The 15820-nt window shown below is 48.3% G+C and overlaps 1 protein-coding gene across 3 annotated transcripts in view; it reads left to right on the top strand.

Annotated features, from left to right (window-relative positions):
- Positions 1 to 15820, top strand: part of Slc25a37 (solute carrier family 25 member 37) — a 41594-nt gene that overhangs the window by 5786 nt on the left and 19988 nt on the right. Inside the window, exon 1 of one of the 3 annotated variants that reach the window (XM_055609676.1) lies at positions 15356 to 15375. The exons of the other annotated variants lie outside the window; for them this stretch is intronic. The gene's annotated coding sequence lies outside the window, so the exon portion shown is untranslated. Of the gene's footprint in view, positions 1 to 15355; positions 15376 to 15820 lie in introns of those variants that run through there. 3 annotated transcript variants of the gene reach the window in all.

The following is a 15820-nucleotide window of genomic DNA, read 5'->3' as shown; positions in this document are numbered from 1 at the left end:
TATGTATGTATGTATGTATGTATGTATGTATGTATGTATGTATGTATGTATATATGTATGTGTTTAAAGATTTTTAAAAAGTGTACATGCCTGTGTGGGTATGTGCACGTGGGTGTAAGTGCTCATGGAGCCTAGAGGCATCTTATTCCCTGGAGTTGTGAGCCACCCGACATGCATGCCGGGAACCATACTCCTGTTCTCTGCAGGTCCTGTCTCCAGGACATCCCTGCCCCACCTTTCCTTTAGAGACATGATCGAGACTGACCTGAAGGTCACTAGGTAGCCCAGGCTAGCCTCAAACCCATGTCAGTCTCACCATTGAGTGCTGGGATTACAGGTGTGGGCCACGGGGCCTACTGGACTTTTGCCTTCTGGTTGCAGAGGACTGTTTTTCTGGGATCACTGGGTCAATTACCTAGCTCTACCCTTCTCTTCCCTTCCCCTCTTTTCACTAAGCCAGTAGGGGCCCTCTCTGGAACCCCAGTGCTTTTCCTATCTCCCTTTTAACTCAGTCTTTGCTTTTGGGGGCACTGGTGTGCGAGTTTGTAATCTGAAGCAGTCTGGCCCCTATCCATGCTGCCCAGGGCTCCTGTGGTATGGCCTTGCTATTTCCTGCTCTGTCTTTGTTGAACTCTCCGAAGCTTACCTTAAACTGACCTTTTCTGTGGAGTTCACATCCCAGTGTTCGGTTTTACATGGCTGAGGCAAAGGTCTTAGTTTTCCTGAGTTCTGATTTCCTGATCTATAGAGGGAAAACCTTAATTTCCATCTTGCTTTCTCTTTCCTGGCCCCACTGCCCATTGATTGCTTCGCCCCTCATCTGTTCAGCAGGACTCTGTGGGAGTGTCTGGTTGACATCTTTGTCAGTGAACGTTGCTACCTTCATTCCCATTCTTTTCCCATCTCCCTTTGCTGCTGTCATAGAATGCTATCTCTCTTCCTAGTGGTCAGAAAGTATGAGGACCTTTTCCCTATCTGCTTGTCAATGGGCCCCAGTTCTCACCTGTGTAATCTTGAAATAGTTTCTTAGCCTCTCTGGGCTGTTTCCCCACTTGTAGAAAATGATACTATTCTCAGAACTGGAGAGATGGCTCAGAGGTTAAGAGCACTGACTGCTCTTCCAAAGATCCTGAGTTCAATTTCCAGCAACCACATGGTGGCTCATAACCATCTATAATGAGATCTGGTGCTCTCTTCTGGCGTGCAGGCAGAACACTGTATACATAATAAATAAATAAATCTAAAAAAAAAAAAAGACACTATTCTCTTGGTTGGAGGGTGAGGTCTTTACAATGCTCAGGACAGCATTTGGTACAAGGGGAATGTTCTCCAACAGTGAGCCTGCTTCTTGCTCCTCCCCTTCAGTAATGTGGCTATAGTCACTGTTCCTCCTCCAAGGACTTGGACACATGACAATCTGGTTCTCTCCAGATCTCCATGGATATACCACCTGACAGTGCAGGCCGCTGTGCCTGCTCCCCATTCTGCGTTTGTGAAAACACATAGGTACATGCATGTGTATGGACCTCATTGGTCTGGGACTTGCTGAACTTGCTGATTCATCTAGGCCCCAGGGACCTGCCTGCCTCTGCCGCCCCAGTGATAGGATCACAAACACACCAACATACCTAGCTCTCTTCTCTCTTTCTCTCCCTCTTTCCTTCTTCCTTTCTTTCTCCCTCCATCCCTTTCCCTCTCTTTTCTCTCTCCCTCTTTCCCTCCCTCTGCCACCCCCTCTTCCTTTTTTCTTCCTCCTTCCCTTCTCTCTTTCCCTCTCTCCTTTCTCTCCCATTTATTTTTTTATTTGTTTGTTTGTTTATCGAGGCAAGGTCTCAATGTGTAGTTCTGGCTGTCCTAGAACTTACATGTAGATCAAGCAGACATTTATAGAGATCAGCCTGCCCTCTCTCTGCTGGGATAAAGGCAACAGGTTCTGGAGACCAAATACAGGTCCTCATGTTTACAAGACAAGTGCTTTACCAACTAAACTTTCTCCCTAATCCCAACCTCCCCTTTTTTACACCCTGAGGGCCAGTGCCCCTCACCTTCCTGGGTCCTTGTTCTGACCCTTCCTGCCTGCCCTGCCGTCTGATGTCTTGCTCCATTACTGCAGCTGCTGTCAGGCCCTCAGTTTCTCTGCCTTTGCTTCTTTTTACTTAATTCTGGAACACTCCTCTGCCTACTGGGCAGCACTGCCCCCACTGGCCCCTTTGGTCCTCCCCAGGCCCCATCACTGTTTCTGAACACCCATGTGCCTCTGCTTTCCTCACTGCCACAGGATGCCTCTCTTCCTGGATTACAGAGAAACCAGGACTCCAGATGCGTTCATCTTCCAGTCAGTGACCTTCAAGTTCTCTTGCTTTCTAACCCCCATTGTGAGGGAACAGGGGTCTCTTGTTCCTCCTGGGGGAGCTGATAGTGGCAGGGAGGGGTGATGTGCGAGAACCACCCAGATACCACAGGATTGAGTCCTTACTCTACACCTAGGGTGCAGGACTGAATATCTGTCACCTCAGGTCCATTCCCTGTTGACTTGGGGTTGTTAATCCCAGACCTACTTTGTAGGGTTACGGAAAGAAAAAAGTGACAATGTGTATAACATGTCCCCTGCTGGGAGGGTCTCAGTAAACTATGCCATGTCCCCTGCCTACTCAGGATACTGGATTCCTCTCTCCCTTCCTTCCTCCCTTCCTTCTTTCCTTCCGTCCTGTTTTTTGAAAGAGTTTTTCTCTGTGTAGCCCAGGCTGTCCTGGAACTCAGAGATCTACTTGACTCTGCCTCCAAAATGCTGGGTTAAAGGTGTGCACCACCATTGCCTGGTTGGTTCTTAGTGAACTGTTCATGAGGTAGTCATCTGTTTCGCCTTCTTTGGGTGACCCATTCCAGGGTCTTAGCTCCTCCCTCATCCATTGGCTCCTCTGTAGACCTGTTGTCTAAAATAAGGAAGCCCATCTGAAACTCTTCACCTGGGCCCTGTGGACTCCCAAAGTGCTACTTTCATGTTTTCTCTTGTAAACAAACAAGCCCTGGTTGTCCCTTTTCCTCCTTTGAAACAACCAGTGTTGTGAGGGTGTTGTTGTGTGGCCTCTCCTTCTTCACCTCCTCCTTTCTTCTGCGCCTGCCTTTTGTTTTGAGACGGTGTCCCTCATAGTCCAAGACAACTTTAAGCTTACTTTGTAGCCAAGGATGACCTGATGATCCTGATCCTCCTGCCTGTACCACCTGAGGGCTGGGCTCACAGGTCCCGCACATGGCTACCCTGGCTTTCGCATCCACCATTCTTTGGATTCTGTCAGTGAGCCTCTCTTTGGCTTTTGCAGCTGACTCCCTCTTGGGCCTTGGGTAGTTGTCCTGTACAGCCCAGTCTTCCAGACACACAGGGAATATTAAGGTCTTAGTTTTCATCAGGCCTGAAAACTCCCCCATCTCTGCCTCTCCATCTCCAGTCCTGGTTCTCAGGAGCTGAAGCCCCACTGCCCTTGCAGACGTCTTGCATCTCTGCTTGGCGCCACCTACACAGCATGTCTGGACATCTTTTGCTCTGTCGGCTCGTCCTCCCTTTCCCTCATCTCAGTGCTCTTCTGAGAGCCTGTCCCCAACTCCTTAGTGTGGTACCTTCAGCTTCTCCCTGGCTCCTGTTTGTGCATCTTCAATGTGCTCCTCCCTCCCTGCCGCCATGCTTTAGGGTATTTGGGCTTGTCAGTGAGCCCTGGTTTCCTGGACTCCCTACCCCTCCTCTATTTTGACTTACTATTTTTTGTTTTTGTTTTTTTTTTCCTTCTAACACACATTACCATTTGCTTGTTTATAGGGTTTAGATTTTATTTGCAATTACAGCACTCTTTATTGCTGATGGACTCCCTCATTAGACTTTCAGCATCCGGTATGTGGGGTTTGTGTTCCTTCAATCTCCATGTTTTCATGACCAGAATAGGTGTTGGGAAGCATTTGGTCCATTCTGCAGAGACTACCCCTTCATAGCTGTTCTTATGCACCTGGCCTCAGAACCCTGCAGGTTTATCCATCTGAAATCAGAAGAGTGGCAGCACCAGATGTATGTCACATCTGGTTAGTCACAATCCAGGCACAATAGTTTTCAACAGGGAAGGTTCTATGTCGGGGCTGTCTATGGTTATTTATGATAGTCAAAGTGAGATCCTGATGTTAAGATAAGGTTGGCTCCCTTTGGTCATTTAGCTGGTTTTCATGGTGATAGAAAAACCCTGGGGGATGGACACCTCAGTCTTGTGACCCAGGTCTCTCTACACCTGGGAGCCCATTCACATACAGCAATGCTGAGTGTGGCTTCCTGGACACAGCTTCTGTCCACATGCCAGATTGAGGCCTGGAAAGGCATTCCTGTAATATTAATGGAGGCAAGGCATGGCAGGTTTTTGTTTGTTTGTTTTTTAATACAGCATTCTGCCTGCTTGTGTGCCTGTGCACCAGAAGAGGGCGCCAGATCCCACTATAGATAGTTATTAGCCACCATGTGGTTGCTGGGAATTGAACTCAGACCTTTGGAAGAACAGCCAGTGTTCTTAACCTCTGAGCCATCTCTCCAGCCCCAGCATGGCAGTTTTAGAGAGCTATAAGACCCAACTAAACAGAAATAAAACAAACAGAAATATCTTGTGTTATTAAACAATACTAACGTTGCCTTTGTCTTAGTCTGTATTTTTTTTGAAATCGTAATGTATCTTGGCCACAAAAAAATAACTACCTTAGTAATTTTGTTAAGGTCCTTTCCATTTTTTTTTTTTTCCTTTAGTGGGAAACTTGATCCTTCTAGTGACTGAATAAGAATTGCCCCCCACAGGCTTTATATTTGAATGCTTGGTGTCTAGTTAGTAGAAATGTTTGGGAAGGATTAGAGGGTGTGTCATTGGGGATGGGCTTTGAGATTTCAAAATCTCATGTCAGGCCTACTTTCTCCCTCTCTGCCTCCAACTTTCAGATAAGATATAAGCTCTCAGCTACTGCTCCAGCACCATGCCTGCCTGCTGCCACTGTGCTCCCTGCCGTGACGGCCACGGACTCACCATCCAAAATCCCCAATAAACTCTTTTCTTTTATAAGTTGCCTTGGTCATGGTGTGTCTTTACAGCAATAGAACAGCAGCTCAGACAGTTGTCCTGAGACTTGTCCCTTCAGCTGGTCACTCCGTATTTGCTGGTCCCTCCTTTCCCATACCCCGCACTAAACACCAGGCTACAAAAATAAGAATTCCTGGCCCTCATTCTCAGAGTAGGCGTGCCCCCTCCCTGCAAGTAGACCCCAAGCAGGGCAGAGGGTTGGTTGGCTTCCTTTAAAGAGAAAAATCTTGTCTCCATGTAGACAGCAGCCCTCTTTATCCCGGGGGAGGGTGTGGTGATGCAGTCTAAGACATTCTGCCCATATCTAGAAACACTGTAAAGAACACAGCACACACACACACACACACACACACACACACACACACACACACACACCTGTTTTTTCCATCCGTAATACCTGTGATATAGTGTAGTTTAGAAATTAGACACCTTAAGAGGTGAACAATAGCCAATGATAAAAACAAGTTCTAATAAGACACTGTAACCAGTTGTTTAAAAACTTATAAATACAAACCCAACACTTGGGAGGCAGAGGCAAGTGGATCTCTGAGTTCGAGTCCAGTCTAGTCCTACAGAGTGAGTTCCAGGAGAGCCAGGGCTACACAGAGAAACCCTGTCTAGAAAAACCAAACCAATAAATAAAATAAAACCAAAAAACTTATAAATTATTTTTAGCATTTTTCATTTAATATTTTCCAACCACCTTGATTCCCCTACCCCTGCTCAAGGCACAGGAACCCGAAAAGACAATACTCCATTTGGGCTAGAAGGAGGAGGTGGGAGTTGCTGGATTCTGATTGGCTACTGCTGCTGTCCTGACCGCTTGGAGTCTAGAGCGGTGTCACCCCGCTTCCTTTGGGGACACTGTTGAATAGAGACAGTGATGGTTAGTCCTGACTGCTCCCACCCTGTAATCTTTAGTCATTCTAGAAGCTCACATTGGCTCCCAGAGGTGCCTTGGAAAATTATCCCCCACCCTGTGTGTAATCCCAGACAGCCCTGGATGCTGTTGGCTTAGTCACTAAGGGGCCACAGCCTTAAACTGGTGTCTTCTTTGCCGAGAAAACAAAACATGTTGAAATTGGGAGAAATCCCAGCCTGCTTGAGGCAACAGTTGCATAACAGGTTTAGGAAATGTCTGTCCTCCGATGGTCAAGCTTAGCCTCTGTCGCCGATGGCACTTCCTGTGTCCCATGAGCTTCTGGGTCCATCAGAAATGTCTGGGCAGAGCCTCAGAAAGTTCCAGGACCCTGAGGTCTGGCTGTCCACTGGGATGTCCAGGAAGGATACTTCTGACATATATCTGTGGGCAGGGCCTCAGAAGAGGTGTGTTCATGTCCTGCTCATGCTGGAGTTGAAGCCATCAAACAAAGAGACAGCCTTAAGTATTTAATTGTCAGTCTTGCCATTAACCAGCTTCAGTGTTGGGCAAGTCATTTCTTTGAGCTGGGTTTCACAGGGAACCGCTTATGAATCTGCTTTACGTTTCTGACAGGGCTATTGGGAGGCTTAGGCAAGGTCATGTCGTCAGTGGCTTTGGTAAGCTTGAACATTACAAGGACAAGTTGTATAGGGGTTTGTAATGTGCAAACCCCTATGGTTGGAGGCTTATATCTAGGGACAGACTCACAGCTCTGGGGCCAGAAAGAACCTGACTCCACTTATTCAAACCTTGTGTCTTACATTTCTCATCTGTAAAACAGAGATAAGAATACACACTTCAGAGTGCTGCTGAGAGAAAGTCTTGACATGGTGCACGGGATGTTCAGAGCAGAGCCTGGCTTTGGCTCGCACAGAATCCTTAGGGCATCATGGTTATTTCTGAAAACCGGCTTACCAGAATGCCCATCCTTTTTTGTAGCTGTTTGTTGCCTGTCTGTTGGCTGCATCTTGCTGATACAGTGGTCTCTGTAGAATGTTTGAATTGTTATTCCATCCTTTTAGCTCTCCTTCCGAGGCATGAAAAGTGCCTCAGTTCATAAAGGAGAGAAAAATGGCACTTCAGAAAACTCAGATATCCTGGGTACACGGGCCTTCTTTTGCTGCAGAGTTAGGGTCAAAGAACTGAGGCAGGGTGGCAGGTAGGCACAGTATGAGGCGTGGACACTCGTGATATGCATCCTGGTGCTGGGTCCTGATGGATGAACAGGAAGGGCTGACATTCATGCTGAAGCACAGCTGCAGGCTTGGGAGGGCAGAACTGGAGGCCAGCAAGAAGTCATGTCACAGACTGTGGGGTTCTGATGTGTGGCTAGTTCTTCAGTCATGTGCTCCACGAAGGAGGCATGGGGAGGAGGAGGAGGAGGAGAAGGAGTGGTTTTTATGGCTCTAAGATATTTTTGGCTCTATTTGGCTTCTCTCTTCCAAAACATGTTGCAGTTTTGGTGGCACTTTCTCATTGCACCAAGCTACTTTGGCACTCAGTATTCCTATCTGGATTTGAGGTTGGTCTGAGAATTCCTTTTCACACTACAGGCAGCCTATTGGAACAAGCACAGTGTCAGAGTTCTGTGGTCCACTAGGGCTGCAGGCTTCTTATCTGAAACTGGGAAGAGCGGTCATGCTTGACCTGCCTTCCTTTTGGTCCGCTCGCATCTCAGAAGATGATGCAGCCAGTTTTATCAGCCCAAAGGTTTTTGTTTGTTTGTTTTTTGCTAATTTAAAATGGGCCTTTGCAGTTGTAGCACAGGCTGGACTCCGACTCTCAGCCTTCCTGTTTCAGCTTTCCAAAGTGCCTGAGATTACATGTATATATTAACATAGCATGCAGAGAACACAGTTTTTTTTTCCCCTCCTTGCCTCCCTTCCTCGTGCAGGTGTTGGTGTTACCATGCGTGCATGTGCAGAGGTCTGAGGATAACTTTGGGTGCTGATGCTTACCTTTCCTCTTGTTGAGACATTAGTGAGACAATGTTGCTTGTCTGCCATGGCACTCACCAGGCTAACTGGCCTGGAAGCTTCCAGAGAGATTGTCCTGTCTCCACCGTTCATCTTGCAGTGGAAGCTGAGATTACAGACAGTACTGTGTCTGCCTCTGTGTGGATCTGGGGATCAAGACTCCGGTTCTCACCAGCATGACAGTGACTTTTCACTGAGCTACCTTCTGAGTCTGGGAGCACAGCTTTAAAGCTCAATGTAGGCTGCTCCGCCATGTTATTTATTGTTAAATTGGGCTCTAGGGAAAGGGCTAAAACCAGCCCTGTGCTCCTGTAGGACTGTAAGATTCCCTGTGGCTGTGTAGCCTTGGACTTTGACTTCTTACCCAGGTGAGTACTCAGCTGGTGTCTTCACCTGGGACACAAGAGGCCATCAGAATGTACAAGACTGTTGGCTCAGGAACTCTCTATGGATTTATGATTGCATACCCTCATTCTACTTTTGAGCCTGTCCTCTGGAGCACCAGGAAGATGAGTCTGGGGATGTCTTGAGGAGGGATACCCCCAAAGCATCTGGCTCTTGTACTGTGTACTGTCCTGAGTCCTGAGCTTTGTCTGTATAGAGATAGGTGCCATTGTCTCAGGGTCCCCTGACTTCCCCTTCTTTATGGTTCTTGCTGGTGCTTGGTGTCAGGAAGTGAAGGCACGGGTGAGTGTTGGGTTGTGGGACACAAGAGTTGCCTGCACAGCCTCTGACTCAGCTGTGGCCCGAGTGCAGGGTGCTCTCTGTAGGGACATGACAAGATGGTTAGGAGTGTCCCCTGGTATCTGGATCAAAAGTGTTGGGTGGCTGATAGATAATTAGCTTTATGAAATTGGATCCAAAAGGATGCTGCTTTCTTTGTATGTGTGTGTGCATGTGTGTGCGCCTGTCTGTCTGTCAGTCTCACTTACATACCCATGAAGAATGGAGAGGTGGATTTCCATAGACATCATCTGTGGATTTGGTTTGCGACTGTGGTCTCCAATCTGTTGCCTCTCTAATTCCTGGTAATGTCCCTCCTGGGAAGACTTAAGGGCCTCTGTGAAGATGCTTTATGCCCTAGCTGCCATCAAGCAACACATGGTGAGATGGATGCCTCTCCCAATATGCCCAAGAGGATAGATGCAAATTACATCAGTTCTTCGAAGGGAAATGGACCATTATTGGGGACCCTGAGCCTCAAAGGGAGGAAAAGGGTCTGTGCAGCTTCAGCACTGTCTTGGTGTGTGTCTAGGCCCGAAGAAGTTGTAGATGTTAGTTAGAACAGAGATGTTTGTTCTGACGAATCCCAGCAGGTCCTCCAGATGCCAGCTCTCCGGGATCTCCTGATGATCTGCTTTGTGGACTGATCCCTGGTGAGAGTGCTTTGTTGTTTAGGGGTTGCTGAGGCTCAGCTCAGTTAGAACTCTCCCTCAGTTCCCTGTTGGGAACCTTCTTGGTGCATTGCAGGGACCAGTCTGTCAGGGGTGAGCACCTTCACTGCTGAGCAGGGGAAGGTGGAAATAAAGGGAGAGAAAGGGAAACACTACTGGGTCAGAGGCGTTTCTTCTCAGAACTGGGCCAGAATTAGTGAGAGGAGGAGGGGCCATGAAGTTTAGGGTTTGCTTCAGAGAGCTTTCCTGCCCCAGGTAGTGGGAGAAGTGAGAAAGTTGAGAAGGGTGCCTTCCAGAGGAACCAAGTAGTGGGGCCTTGCTGTAGAGGCTTGGGCTCCTGTGTGGTTCCTTATCTTCTGGTAAGACTAAGGTGTGTCCGGGCATACTTTCCTCTTTCAGGTAGCTTGCTGAGTCAAGTGCATGACAACTTCCTGGTGATCAATCCTGGGTTAGAGAAGGGGTACCTGAAGCAGCATGCACTCGGTAGAAACTGAGTCCCATTTCCCCTGGATGCCAATCCAGCAGCATGTATGTGTGGACCAGTTGACCACAACACCCTGTAGCTGTGGCATTCCCTGGCACAGGAAGCCTTGGTGACTCAGCTTGTTTTCTGGGTGCTGTGGTTGGGAACGGAGTATCTACTACTTACTCAGAAGAAATGGTAGAAGGGAAGATTTGGCCCGATTCACGTAGAGTCCGAGAAAGCACCCAAGTGTAAGCTGGGAGTCTTTCTCCCTCACCCCTTCTTGTGCGTATATAAGTGGTATACACATGTACATATGCATGTTTGCATGTGAATGGGCACATATGTGTACGGCAGATGCAGGCGTGGTTTTGTGGAGGCTCAAGGTTGATGGCAGGCAATTTCCCTCAATTAGGTATTGAGGCAGCATCTCTGAACTGATCCCCAGAGCTTACTGATTGATTCAGGTAATCTAGCTAGCCACCTTGCTCCAGGGGACCACTGTCTCCATCTCCTACGTGCTGAGATTATAGGTGGGCCACTGAATCTGTCCAGCATTTACATAACATTCCGGGGACCCGAACTCTGGTCCTGGAGCTTGTGCGGCAAGTGCTTTGCCTGTGGAGCCATTTCCCTTATAGCCCTAGGGTAACCCCTCCCCCCCCTTTAATGAAACTGTACATCAAACTTTTTTTTTTTTTCCTTTGTCCTCTTAGCTTTTCCAGAAACATCTGAGTTCTAAGCACTGTGCATACTGGGAAAAGAGTAAGGGGTCAACAAACTTACTTCCAGGATTATTGAAGATGGACATATGCACCTCAGAGCTTTGAAGATGTCAGCTCAGAAATGGCCTTCAGTTATAAACAGAGCAACCCTCATGAGCTGCAAGTTGGACTAACTCTTAGCTACTTGTTGGCTCCAAATTTGGGTTGGAATTGGAGAAGTCAAAAAAATGCAGTAGGCTATTGTGGGGGTGCATAGCGCCACGATTACAGGTAATGGTGGGATTTGTTGACCCTCAAATGTAGGGTTCCTCTCTCAGGCTTGTGACCTGGCCCTCCTCAGTACGATGACATGACCCAGACCTTGTTCTTTTGTGTTGTATGACAATAACATTCTAAGAAAGTTCCTGAGATTCTCCTTCAGACCCTGGAAATCGAGTGACTGCAAAGCTGGGCTCTCCCCAGAAGCTGCTTCATAATTGAGAGCACATGTCTGATCTCAGAGCAGCCAGAGAGAAGGGACCAGGAAGCACAGGGGAGTGGTTTTTTCATCCCCTAGGGAGGGACCCCGAGAAGGAGAAGTGAAGCTTGTATTTACTTACAGTGCAAGGTAACTAGGGGTGCACTAACTGAGCAGCAAGTATGACTTGAACTCATGGCCTCTGTGTTCCTTGGGACAGTGTGATATCTAGGTGCTCTGTTTAGGCTTGGCCATAAATGTAGACTCCTAGCCAGAGCAATTCTGCCTTGAGAAGAAAGCTGGGAGGAAGAGTTGCTTGCAGTGCATTCTGGGAGAGGAGCCAACTGCTCATGTCCCATTTTGGGCCTGCCTCGTCCCTGAATTCCAAAGTGCCTGCCTCGAAATTATAGCTTATTTTGTCTACTTGAAATCACCAGCAGCCCTTCGAAACTGCAGCCCCTTCATTCAGGCAGCTCTAGAACGTTAAACGCCTCTAGCCCCGCCCTGGGACCTGGGGGAGAATGTCCCAGATGTTTCTGGAGGGCCCTGTTTATAGCTCTCTGACTCTTTCCTGCTTGGGAACCTTTCACAAGTTCATCACCAGGAAGCTGAGTCATTCAGGGGTCAGCTGGCATGATCAAAGGTCACCCAGTGCTGCCAGCAGCACAGTTTGGGTTGGCTGGGCATTTTTTTTTTGGGGGGGGGAACAGCTTAGGAATGACAAAGTGGATGAACCCATGGGACCCCGTAGCATTGCCCTCTGGGGTGGAGTGGGTGGGGTGGTGGGCCGTACCTCCAAGGTATTTCACATCGAAGAACCCAGTTCATTCACTTGAATTTCTTTGCTTCTTCTCTGAATTCAAGGCCAAGGCCAGAACCAAACAGAAACAGTGCAGAGGATAAAAAACCTTCCTATCCCTCTCGTTTGGAGTTCAGCTCAGGACCTCTGTCCCTGCCCTGTGCTCCCAAGCAGGTTTATGGAACTCCAGCCCCTCAGTCACTCAGCCACAGTCCCACGTGCCTGAGTCCCTTTCTCCTCCTTGTGTGTGTGTGCATGCACACTTATGTGTGTTTCTGGAGGTCAGAGTACGATCCTGGCCACCACTCCTCAGGTACTATCTACCTTGTGTGTGTTTCCTACACATCAATAACTAGCTTCACCCGCCCCAGCCTCGGTACAGTTGCTGTTTTGAGGCAAGCTTTTGTTATACAGCCCAGGCTGGCCTAGAACTCAAAGAGATCTGCTTGCCTCTACTTCATGAGTGCTGGGATTAAAGACCTGTGCCACCATGCCTAGCTAGCATTACCTTGTCTAATTGAGACAGACTGTTACTAGGCTAGTTATATTAGTCTAGGCCATTAGGCCAGGTCTACTAATCTTCCCTTCCCTGATGCTGGGATTGCGAGAGTGAGCCACTGTGCCTCGACTTTTTTTTTTAAATGTAGATTCTGGGCATTTGACTCAGGTCCTTTGCAAGTGCTTTACCAAATGACTGAGCTATCTCCCAAGCCACATGCAACTTTCTTTCTCCAGCTTAACCTTCCTCAGCCATGGTGTCCATGTGGACATCATCCCCAAATCTAAATTAAGTGCCCTGCATCTGATCTCACAGCACCTCCTACGTAGGACATCCAGAGTTCGGAAATTATTTTGGGGTTTCCTCTCTCTTCCCTGCTAGATCATAAATATCTCAAAGACCAGGATCCCACCCACCCTGCTGCCCTGCACCCTCCAACAATGCACTAATAGGTAGTTTGTAGGAAGATTTCTCTGACAGAACAGCTTGACATTTTCCCTGCCGGGACCTCTGCAAAGTTAAGAGTCATTCTCATTCTGGTCCCTCATCTGCTGTCACTCCTGGGAGTCCTTCTCTCAGGCAGCTTCAGTTTAAATCATGCACCCAAATTATTATTATTATTTTTTTTTTCAGGGAGAAGGTTTTAAGTTTTTAAGATTTTTAAGAAGTTAGCCTCAGGTCTCTCCAGTAATGGCGGCTTTTTATTGTATTTGCATCCCAGAGAAACCTTAAATCTGTCTCACTCCAAAGTGTCAGGGGTAAATTGTACATGTCACATAGCTTCCATTTAGCAAGCGGGGGCCCAGAGGCTGAATCCTGAATCTTCTGATTGATCCTTTCGGGTTTCTTTTCCTGAGGTCTTTGGATGTCATGCTTAGGGTTTCTGAGAGGGTGTCACCTTTTTTGGATAAGAGGTACTTGAAGTAAGTGTCCAGGTAGCTGTGACTGGCCTGATTACACGTGTCTCCCTGTGTTGTAGAGATAATTTAATAGCAGAGTTTGTGTGAATTCTGGCCTCAGGAACTTTTTTTCTTACCCTCAAATCTTAGACCTCTAGCACCCCCTGAACTCTGGGGTTCAGCTTTGATGGTGCTCATGCCCTTGGCCATTTTCTTGTGTGGGGAGGGCATAAGGCCGTGCTTTGTGCGTGTAGGTGAAAACCCGTTGGGCTGTTGTTAGAGTGTTTTAGTGAGGTACAGTGAGCAACAATGGTTGATTCTCACAGGAGACAGACACACAGATGCATCCCCTGGTATAATTATAAGTAGAGGAATGAGCAAGCGAGGCCTGGCGACAGGACTGCTGTGAATCCTGCTTTTTTTCCTGTCTTTAATGGGCTAATCACTGGGCATGCTTTAGAAGGTGTGTGAAGTGAGGGTGTGGAAGCCAACCTTGTACAAGCTGGCCGCACCCAACTTGGAGGCATGAACAGGGTGCCTGGCTCCCAGTCCAGTGTGGATTACAACCGAGCTGAACCCACTGAATCCTGGGTCCCCTCCCTTCCCTGGTATCAATGCCGAAGGCCACCAGTCTTGTCACCCACCTGGTCTCTCACACAGACACATAGCTGGTTTTTGTCAGTTCCCTCATGCCTGAACAGCTGGAATGTGTTCTGGGAGGGTGTCTTTTGTGGGAGAGGAAGTGCTGTGTCATCCAGCCAGGTTGGCCTGTGGAAGGAGGGTTTTGTGGCCTAAGCATTTTGTCTTCCTTTGCAGAGGCCTGAGAGTCCTTGGACCTGAATACAGGTATCTTAAAGGTGCAAAGAGGTCCAGTGTGCATTAATGTTAGTAGGCTTAGCCTCCTTCAACTAAACACCCCTACACACTGATGTGCTTTTGTTTATTGGTGGTGCTACCAGTTACATAGATTCTGATGTTTGACATTCTGAATGTTTCCTTAGAGGCAGTGGTAGCCCCATTTGTTTATTCAGCATGTGTTTATAGTTGTAATAGACGGTGAACAAAAGCATGAAAGCCACCTGTCAAGTTTCTGTGTTGGTAGGTACCCAGAGAGATGACTGATTGCTCAGAGTCCCTTGGTGGCCGAGGCTGCACAAGAATTTAGGCCTCCTAACCTCCATAACACCTTGGAGGACCACCTGTTTGCAAAGTGAATCCCACTGTGCCAGCATTTGCACTGGGTGTGCATTTCTAGAGAATCTCAGGTCAGAGCACCAGTATCCCACCTCTGGGTTATGGGGCAGTCCGGGTTCTCCAGGCCCCAGAGGACATGGGCAGTGGAGGGGGGGGGTCCCCCTTTGTGCTCGGTCCTGCAGCTGACCTGGACACTCACCTGGCTGCCACCCTGGGGCTGTTTCCCCGAATGCACCGGGAAGGTATTGAGGGAGGCCAAAGGCAAAGGCTTGCCATGGGAGGGGACCACACAGCAGTTTAAGGGTGTCTTACTACTCAAGGACCTTTCTCCAGTCCTGGGCTGGAACTTGCGTACCCGGTAAAGGTGAGCAAGGAGGCCAGGTGAGTGAGCTTCCTGGAGCACTTTTGTTTGTGACTTTTTTAGCCCATGTAAACTGATATTAGGGACAGCTCCCCATCCCCCATGCTAGTTAGCTGTCCAAGTTTCCTTTGTTACATAACCAGGATTAATTTAAGCAGCTCTGTTTCTTCATTCAGAAATGACAGGGAAGAGGAGTGACTGTGGGAGTTGTTGGTGTCCCTCATGGGACAGCCTGGGTGATTCCCCTCAGTTCCCTGGGACTTAGCTTTCCTCCCGTTAAGTGGGATGTCACAATGGAATGGCACCTAAAGTGTGCGGGAGTCCGTAGACAGCGTTTATGGGAGGGTCCGCTCCCAACCTGGGCAGATCTTGAGGGCACCCTTCTTTGAGCAAGGAGAGTTGGAGGAAGGAATTAGCACAAATGACAGTTTCTAGGAATCTGTCCCCCTCCCCCCCCCAAATAAAAACCAAACCAGGAGCATTAGGCAGCTGCTTGCCAGATCTAAAGTAAAGGGCTTGAATCGTCATAGCTTTTCTAGAAGGTGGGTGCTGTGAGGAACCCCACACAGACAAGGAGACACACTGAGGAGGTAAGTCATTGCCTGAGGTTGAACTTGGTGGAGGAAGAAGCCAGAAGGAGATGCCTCCCTGGCCAGTGGATCTGTAGTCATCAGGATGTGGAGGTGGCCTAGCATCTAGATCTTTTGGTCAGAGGATAGGAAATTAATGCTAAGGCCTGGAGCCCCCCCCCCAACCTAGGACCCTGTGGGCGGTAGCCTGTTGTGCGGTTTATTGTCATCCTATTTTGTAGTCTAATGGGACTACAAACCTAATGGGGCTGTTTCAAACCCGTCATGAAGTTTTGTATGCCAAATCTCTAGTCCTTTAGCAGCCAGCTAAGAGAAACATTCCTTCAGGCAAGGTGAAGCTGGCCTTGGTGGTGGATTTGGGGAGAGTCCAGACATCCACATTAACAGAGGTGGCCTTCCCTCTCTCAGGTAGGGGAGCTTGTGTTCCCCTCCTGAGAGGTACCTA

This window comes from Psammomys obesus, unplaced genomic scaffold, assembly GCF_907164565.1.
Source record: "Psammomys obesus unplaced genomic scaffold, mPsaObe1.curated_primary_1811, whole genome shotgun sequence".
Lineage (NCBI taxonomy): Eukaryota > Metazoa > Chordata > Mammalia > Rodentia > Muridae > Psammomys > Psammomys obesus.
The sequence above is the reverse complement of the archived record's forward strand: the minus strand, read 5'-3'. Positions and strand labels throughout refer to the sequence as shown.